Source organism: Xyrauchen texanus, chromosome 47 (assembly GCF_025860055.1).
Source record: "Xyrauchen texanus isolate HMW12.3.18 chromosome 47, RBS_HiC_50CHRs, whole genome shotgun sequence".
NCBI classification, from domain to species: Eukaryota; Metazoa; Chordata; class Actinopteri; order Cypriniformes; family Catostomidae; genus Xyrauchen; species Xyrauchen texanus.
Genome location: NC_068322.1, coordinates 16,176,498 through 16,185,860, shown reverse-complemented (window position 1 = coordinate 16,185,860; position 9,363 = coordinate 16,176,498).

The following is a 9,363-nucleotide window of genomic DNA, read 5'->3' as shown; positions in this document are numbered from 1 at the left end:
CGATTGGCTGATTCTAGCTCACTCTCAAACATTTGTTGTGTGCGCACAGGGACCTAGTGCTCGAGCACCTCTTGGTGAGCAAGCTCACCCCAGTTCAGAACACCTCTTTTCTCGGAGTTAGACTCAGTCTCCATGATAGCGCATGAGTTCTGCGGTTCCATGGAAACAGTTTCAGAGGCTCCTGGGTGTATGACGTCCTCAGCGGCTGCTGCGCCACTCGGGTTGATACATATGAGTCCAGCACTGGATTCAAACTCAAGTCACGAGATGGGCATGGCGCTGTGGCACACATCGCGTGGCCATCACGCCGATCTGCCGCCACTTCTTCAGTCCTTGGACCCGTGCATTTTTATGGGCAGGGGTTCCCTTTCCAGGCACGTCGTGGTTACGACAGATGCTTCCAAGCTAGGCTGGGGCAATGTGTGCAATGGGCACGTAGCCACTGGCTCCTGGACAGGGCCACATCTATGTTGGCATATAAACTGCCTCATATTGTTGGCGGTACTTCTCGCCCTGCAGAGGCTTTTGCCATTGATCCAGGGCAAGCACGTGTTAGTCCGGATGGACAACACGTCGACGGTGGCGTATATAAACTGCCATGTCTGCTTACGTCTAAGTCGCATACCACAACTCGCCCGCCATCTCCTCTTCTGGAATCTGCGGCAACTCAGGTTGCTGCAGGCCACTAACATCCCAGGTGACCTCAACTGTGCAGTGGACGAGCTGTTGTGGCAGGTGATGCTCAGGGGATAGTGGAGACTCCACCCCCATGTGGTCCAGATGATTTGGAGTCGAGTTGGTGAAGCACAGGTAGACCTGTTTGCTTCCCGGTAATCTTCCCACTGCCCACTCTAGTATTCCCCGATGGGGAATCCCCTCAGTACAGACGTGTTGGCACACAACTGACTCCAATGGCTGAAAAATGTGCACTGCCCCAATAAGCCGACTTGCACAGATTTTTGCAAGGTCAGGGAGGACTGTAACGCTAGGAAGAAAGTTCCAGAGCTAGATCTATGTGCGGCATGGAGGTTAAAGAAAAATAAACAAATACAAAGAACTGGGAGACATGGGAACAAAGAAAACATCCACGATGGGAAAAAAAACATAAACAGGCAAAAACATCCAAGGACGAGGAACAAGTCACCCTCATGGTGCTGTACTGGCCCACTCAGACTAGGTTCTCGGATCTCACACTCCTCACGACAGCCCTTCCCTGGCAAGTTCCCCTGAGGCAGGACCTCCTCTCTCAGGGATGGGGCACTCTCTGGCATCCATGCCTAGATTTCTGGAATCTCCATATCTAGCCCCTGGACATGATGCGGTCAATCAGGCCAGGGCTCCCTCTACGAGGCAGCTATATGCCTTGAGGTGGCATTTGTTCACAAATTGGTATTCTTCCAGAGGAATTCTTTCTGACCCCCCGCAGTTGGGTCAGTGCTTTCCTTCCTGCAGGAGAGACTGGAGGGGCGGTTGTCCCCCTCCACCTTGAAGGTGAACATAGGTGCTATAGCAGCGCTCCACAATGGTAAGTATTTGGGGAAGCACAACCTGATTATCAGGTTCCTGAAAGGCACAAGGAGGCTGAATCCTCCTAGGCTACGCCTCTTTTCCTTACAGATTCTCTCCGTGGTCCTCCTGTGCCTACGAAGTGAAGCTGCCCGGGAGGAGTCAGACCCAGCCTTATCGTTGCTGTGTCCGATGCGTGCTTTGCACATCTATTTGGATCACACGCAGAGCTCTAGATGCTCTGAGCAGCTCTTTGTCTGCTTTAGCAGACAGCAGAAATGGAACACTGTCTCCAAACAGAGGCTTGCCCACTGGACCGTGGATGCCATTGCGTCAGAATTCCAGAACCAGGGCGAAGTGCCCGCCCCATTGTGATTAAGTGCATACTCTACTGAGTGTGGCATCCTCTTGGGCAATTGCCAATGGTACCTCTCTAGCAGACATTGCAGGGCAGTGGGATGGGCAACACCCAGTACCTTCACAAGATTTTATGATCTCCGGATTGAGCCGGTTTTGTTCTATGCATTTCAGGTACAAACAGGTATGTTTACAGGACAGCTGGCCGGGTATACCGCTTGCGTACAGTGCTTTTCCCCTCCGTGAGTCGAAGCTATTTCTTTTCCCATGCGAGTTGAAGAGTCAGTGGACCCTGGATGTCCTTCCTCCCAAGCCTTGCAGATAAAAATTATTCGTATTAATTTGCTATTGAATGACTATCAAATGCAATTATACACATGTGCATGGTGTAAATCCCTACATGCTAAATAGAACAACCAACAATCACAATAACCACAATAATAGTTGTCAGATGTATAGTCTTAGGCTAGATGGGGAACAATTCAATTTCCTCTTAATTTAGAGCAATGTATGTACAGGTAAGAATTCATCATTGTACACTACACAGTGCTGTAATCTCATTGTCTTTCAGTATTGACAAGTAAAACCTGTACATGCAGAATATGTTACACAATGTGGGATATGTGTAACTGTATGATTTACAATATCTACTGTAAATTATTTCCTAAATTGCTAAATTGTTTTTCCATCTTTTAAAGAGAGTGATGAGCTGGAGGCTGCTGAATCACCACACATTCTTGTGTATGTTGATGAGGCAGGAATCAACTTGACCAAAGTCAGAGGACATTGCCATACTATTACTGGCCACCAAGTCACTGTTGATGTGCCAGGCCTGCATGGAGGGAACATTAAAATGTGTGCTGCCATATGTGGAAATGGTGTACTAGGCCACATTCCCCTCATTGAACCCTATAACACACAACGTCTCCTCAAATTCATGGAAACTCTTTACAGGGATATCATTCCTGAGAATGAGAGGCGGTTGGTAAGAAATGACATACCAACATATGTTATAGTTTGGGACAATGTAAGTTTCCATCTTTCAAATGCAGTCAGGCAATGACTGTAGCTTTTTAGATACAGATTTCAACAGTAGGTAAAAGTTTACTGGGAAAAGTCAATACTGTACAATACTGTAGTACACAGAAAAAATATATGCACATATGTATGTATACAGTACATTTATTTTTGTAGCTATGTGTTACATGTAAACAGAAAATTCACATTTGCATGTCCATTTTTACACATTTCTTATGTGTAAAGTCATATAGAGTGAACAAAAATTTGCCACAAAATGGCATCCATGCAAAAAACCAAACAAATAAACAAACAAAAAAAAAATCCTGTTATAATGAAAAACATGCAGTAGTTCTGTTAAAAACAATAACTTGTACCTCTTCACAGTATGTAATGCTACAAGTTCCCATCTTCTTGGTAGACAAGTTCAAATATAGGACATGATGAGTGACTCCAGTCAGGCTTCCTATGCAACTAATTGGCCCGGTTGCTAGGGTGGGTAGAGTCACGTTGGGTTAACCTCCTCGTGGTCGCCATTATGTGGTTCTCGCTCTCGGTGGGGCCCGTGGTGAGTTGTGCATGGATGCCGTGGAGAATAGCGTGAAGCATCCACATGCATTAGGTCTCCACAGGAACGTGATCAACAAGCCACGTAATAAGATGCATGGACTGGCAGCCTCAAACGCGGAGGCAACTAAGATTCGTCCTCCACCACCTGGATTGAGGTGAGTCACTACGCCACGAGGACTTTTTTTATTAATCAAAAAAATGGAGTGGTGGTGGCGTAGTGGCTAAAGCACAGGGCTGTTAATCAGAAGGTTGTTGGTTCAAACCCCACGGCCACCACCACTGTGCCCTTGAGCAAGGCACTTAACTCCAGGTTGTTCCGGGGGGATTGTCCCTGTAATAATTGCACTGTAAGTTGCTTTGGATAAAAGCGTCTGCCAAATGCATAAATGTAAATGTAAAAACTGATAGTATACACTAATGCCAAGGTCTCTGGAAAGAGGTTTAGTAGTGATATTTACATTCTCCTTGATCAATTGATGAGTTTGGTGATAGTGACATCTTCCACTGGGGCTCAGGGCTAGGTTACATTGGGGAAGGAGCTGGATTCCATTTTGACAGCCTCGTACACGAAGGAGCTGAGCAATGCTGATCTTCTGGAAGCACAGGGAGGGTTCTTGCAATCTGTAACATGCAGATATACAGCCCTTATGTCAGTGCAAGATTCATCATCTGGAACATGCAGATGCACTTGAAGAGAAGTTTTGCACGCCAGAGCTAAACCTTGACGCTGTAGTTAAACTGGTGGCCAAATGTTTGGAATAATGTGCTGATTTTGCTCTTATGGAAAGAAATTGGTACTTTTATTCACCAAAGTGGCATTCAACTGATCACAATGTATAGTCAGGACATTAATAACATGAAATATTACTATTATAATTATTATTTTTTCTTTCTTCAGAACTACTTCAACGAGTTCTCATGAAAAAATCCTCCATGTGCAGCAATGACATCTTTGCAGATCCTTGGCATTCTAGCTATCTGTTTGACCAGATACTCATCAGTGACATTTTACCCCATACTTCATGTAGCACTTGCCATAGATGTGGCTGTCTTGTCAGGCACTTCTCACGCACCTTACAGTCTAGCTGATCCCACAAATGCTCAATGGGTTTAAAATCCATAACACTCTTTTCCAATTATCTGTTGTCCAATATCTGTGTTTCTTTACCCACGCTAACATTTTCTTTTTCTATTTTTTTTTCAAAAGTGGCTTTTTCTTTGCAATTCTTCCCATAACGCCTGCACCCCTGAGTCTTCTCTTTACTGTTGTACATGTAACTGGTGTTGAGCAGGTAGAATTCAATGAAGCTGTCAGCTGAGGACATGTGAGGCATCTATTTCTCAAACTAGAGGCTCTGATGTACTTATCCTCTTGCTTAGTTGTACATCTGACCTTCCACATCTCTTTCTGTCCTTATTAGAGCCAGTTGTCCTTTGTCTTTGAAGACTGTAGAGTACAACTTTGTATGAAATCTTCAGTTTGTTGGCAATTAGCATTGTATATGTAACCGGCAGAGTAACGGCCGTAGCAGGGTTGTCCTTCTGTGCTCGCCGTATTCCTCTTCCCCTCAGCCACGCCCTCTAGTTAGCTTGTAAGCAGCTAGTTATTCATTAGTGTCAATAGCACTTTGTATAAAACAAGCCCTTAGCTCCGCAAATCCATCGTCAGGCTGACTCCATTCCCCCTTCTCAGATGTCGGAAAACTAGCCCCCTCCAATGTGCAGAGCCACATGTTGGATGGGGGCAGTATGGGCTCTCAGGGTCAAACCCCGGCACACCATACCGTGTCATCTCTTATTGGACAGTGTCCCAAGGGAACGGTTAGGGTAGGGGGTAATTGTTAACTGTTTATTGGATACAGGGTCCATGGTGTCCACTATGGTGGAAAGTTTCTTTGTAGATAATTTCCAAGATCAGCTCCAGCATTGTCATTGGTTGCAGCTTCATGCTGCAAATGGTTTAGAAATACCCTACACAGGCTATGCAGAGTTAACCGTCGAGTTGCTGGGAAGGGTAATACCTCATCGTGGCTGGTTAGTAGTCAAGGACCCCCCAGGTAAGCCTTGCCCATCGGCAGTGCCCGGTGTGTTGGGAATGAATATAATTCGAGAATGTTATGATGAGTTATTTGGCCAGCATGGCCCCGCTCTGTTTGACCTCCCACCAGTGGTTCACGCTTCACCTCCATGGCAGAGAGCCCTGCAGGATTGCCACCTAGCCCAGTTAAATTTTCCTGGAACTAAGACAGGGGTTGTTAAAGTTCGGGGTCAGAGGCACAGTGGTTTCCATGTTGGATTTAGCTAGTGGCTATAACCAGGTACCAGTGACTGAGAAAGATCGCCCAAAGACCACCTTTTGCATGCCCTTTGGGCTATTTGAGTTTAATCGGATGCCTTTTGGGCTATGTAATGCTCCAGGCACCTTCCAGCGGTTAATGGAGAGGATGTTTGGAGCCCAAAACTGTCAGTCCCTCTTGTTGTACCTGGATGACATCATTGTGTTCTCGTCTAGCATGAATGACCACATGACCCGTCTAGACCTGGTTTTGAGCCGACTCCAGAAAGAGGGATTGAAGGCAAAACTGGAGAAATGTTGTTTCTTTAGGAAGGAGGTCCAGTATCTGGGCCAATTAATCTCCCATGAAGGTGTGTCTACAGATCCAGCCAAGGTGTCTGCCGTTGCCAACTGGCCACACCCTACCAATGTCTCTGAGTTGAGGTCCTTCCTTGGATTTGCAAGTTATTATAGGTGGTTTGTTGAGGGATTTTCAAAACTAGCAGCTCCACTCCATCATCTGGTAGCTGAACTGGCAGATACTAAGATGAAGAAGGGCCACGGACCACGGCTGGATGGGACCTGGACAGACTCCTCTGAACAGAGCTTCCAAGAGTTGAAGAGGAGGTTAATGAATTCACCTACCTTGGCTTTTGCTAACTTCACTCTCCCCTTTATCCTTGAGGTGGACGCCAGCCATATGGGTCTTGGAGCAGTGCTCTCGCAAGAACAGGATGGTTAAGTTCGCCCTATTGCCTATGCCAGCCTGTGTCTTAACCCTGCCGAAAAAAACTATAGTTCCATGAAGCTGGAATTCCTGGGAATGAAATGGGCAATGACAGAGAAGTTCTGGGAGTACTTGTGGGGTCAACAGTGTACAGTCTGGACCGATAACAACCCTTTGAGCTACCTGGATACAGCTAAGTTGGGCGCGACCAAGCAACGATGGGTAGCTGAGCTGTCGGCCTACAATTACACCATTCGCTACCGTGCTGGTCGCTCAAATAAGAATGCAGACTCTCTGTCCAGACAGCCCCCTGCAGAATGCTCCAACTCTGTTTTAGGGTCATCGGCTGCAGGAACTGCTCTACTTGTGCTCGTTCAACAAGCTGCATGACGAGAAGGGTGTCTGCAGGTGACCCAAGAGACCATGTCTGTCTTTCCTTCTCATACCGCTGAGGACCTAAAGGCTCTGCAAGAGGCGGATCCTACTATCAGTGCCTTTCTTCCATTCTGGCGGGTGCAGCAACCACCTAACTCTACAGCCCGGGACCGTCTGCCTGGACCAACTAAGGTACTATTTCGCCACTGGGATCGTATGGTGGAAACCGCTGGTCTATTGTACCACCGGATTCACCGGCCTGATGGGGGTGAGGAAGTCTATCAACTCCTGCTGCCAGTATGCCTAAAGGGTGAAGTGCTGAAGCAGCTCCACGGTAGCAGCACGGTCATCAGGGCATTGAACGCACATTCAAGTTAGTGTGGCAGAGGTGCTATTGGCCAGGGATGAGGGACGACATTAAACAGTGGTGCCTAGACTGTGTGAGATGTACCCTCGCTAAGTCCACCCGCCCCAAGCCCTATGCGCCCATGGGACACCTGCTAGCGTCTCGCCCCAACCAGATCCTAGCAGTGGACTTCACCTTCCTGGAACTGTTGCGGATGCTCTCGGCCGAGCAGAAGAGCCGCTGGCCTGAGTATCTACCTCAATTGGTGTTCAGTTATAACACCACTATCCATCAGTCAACGGGTGAGTCCCCACATTTTATAATGTTTGGTCAGGAGCCCCAACTACCTGTTGATTTCCTTTTGGGTAGAGTATTAGAACCAGATGGTGGCAGAGTGAGTGAGTGGGTGCAGGAACATCAGAGACGTCTAACCGTGGCCTTCCATGGTGCCAGGGAACGGTTGCAGGCGGCTGCCGCACGGAGGAAGGAACGGCATGACCAAGGAGCCCAGAATGTGCCATTGGAGGTAGGACAGTTCGTTTATCTCAGAGACCATGGAGTAAGAGGGCGCACCAAGATCCAGGATGCCTGGAGCCCAACCTTACATCAAGTTGTCCGCGCACCTTCTCCTGGAGGTGTGGTATACTCCGTAGCCCCCGTGCACGACCTCAACGTGAGTCGGTAAGTACACCGTGTGATGCTGAAGCTTGTCCGTCAAAATCACTGCCCGGAGCCTCCCGGTGTACCCTTGGAGCCTCTGACGTTAGTCGATCATGAGAATGAAGATGATCACGCCGGTCAGTGGGTCGTGGTGAGGACACCCGGGATCCAGACACAGCCTGCCCATCTTGACCCAGTTGGCTCTCTGTCTGAATCGTCTGGTCCAGACAGCCCCTTGGTACAGGTTGAACTGCCTGCTTCGGCCCCAGTGACTCCTACAGTAGCTAGTCCTGATTATGGTGTCCTAGCTCTACGTAGAACCTCCCGGACCACCGCCGGAAGACATGGGAACCTCCATAATCTCCCAGTGCCAGTGGTGAGTTGGGCAGACGGGGCTATGAACTCCCGGGTACCTGGCTCTAGTAATGGGGTGACGGCAGTCTTCCGACCTTGGTGTTAATAGAACACCATGTGTTTTTGTGGTCATACACTTGTGCGTTTATTTTCTTTTTTTTATCTGCGGGACGCCGATAAAGAATGGGGGGGGGGGTAGAATGTAACCGGCAGAGTAACGGCCGTAGCAGGGTTGTCCTTCTGTGCTCGCCGTATTCCTCTTCCCCTCAGCCACGCCCTCTAGTTAGTTTGTAAGCAGCTAGTTATTCATTAGTGTCAATAGCACTTTGTATAAAACCGGCACATCGGGTGGAAAACGAAGTAATCCCTTAGTTTGTACGTCCTCTTTACACTGTGTTCGCTGTGCTGTTGCCTATGAAGGATGTGTGACGGTGTACCAGACGCTTCCGGGTAGTACAGTGTTGATCTATCGAAGGTCTTGGCTGGAAGACGCTATGCACGCGCGTAATGTCACTGCCTATGGGAATGTGAGTTGAGGTAACATTGGCTGTATGGCTCACAGTAACAGCGTAATGTTCGCTAGGTAATTTGTTTGTATATGTATGTTTATAGTACAATGATATACTATAATATGACCATGTTTCACTGTAAACCCTTATGATGTGACTAACCAATAACTTTAATGTGTGATGGGCTATTTTGTATGTGAACTATGCTTGTGTGTGATTTCATGTAGGTTTGCAGGTGGGGGAGATAACCGGGGAGCCCCATTTCTGTTTATGTTGAGTGTTGTATCGCTGGAGGTAAGGGGAAATGTTGGTTATTGTACCTGTATTACCTATCATTGATTGATACTGGTTTAGGGTATATTTATTGTGCATAATGGATTTTAAATTGTGGTTGTTTCCCCCTTCAGAAAGATTGTCACTGCTGTTTTGCCTTTTGTGAATTTAATGTTATTGTAGCTTTTGCCTGATTTTGTTTTTTTCTTTATTTTTGTTACTTTTGTTTTCTGTCTGATCTGGCCTAAACATAGGCTTGGTTGGTTTTTGTTATTTTATTCTCCTTCCTCTATTTTGTTGTATGTCAGCAATAGGTGTGGTATTGGCTGCCCCATTAGTTTGCTGTGATAATGCTAACATCTAGCTCTGCTTATTCCTGATCCAACCAGAGTGT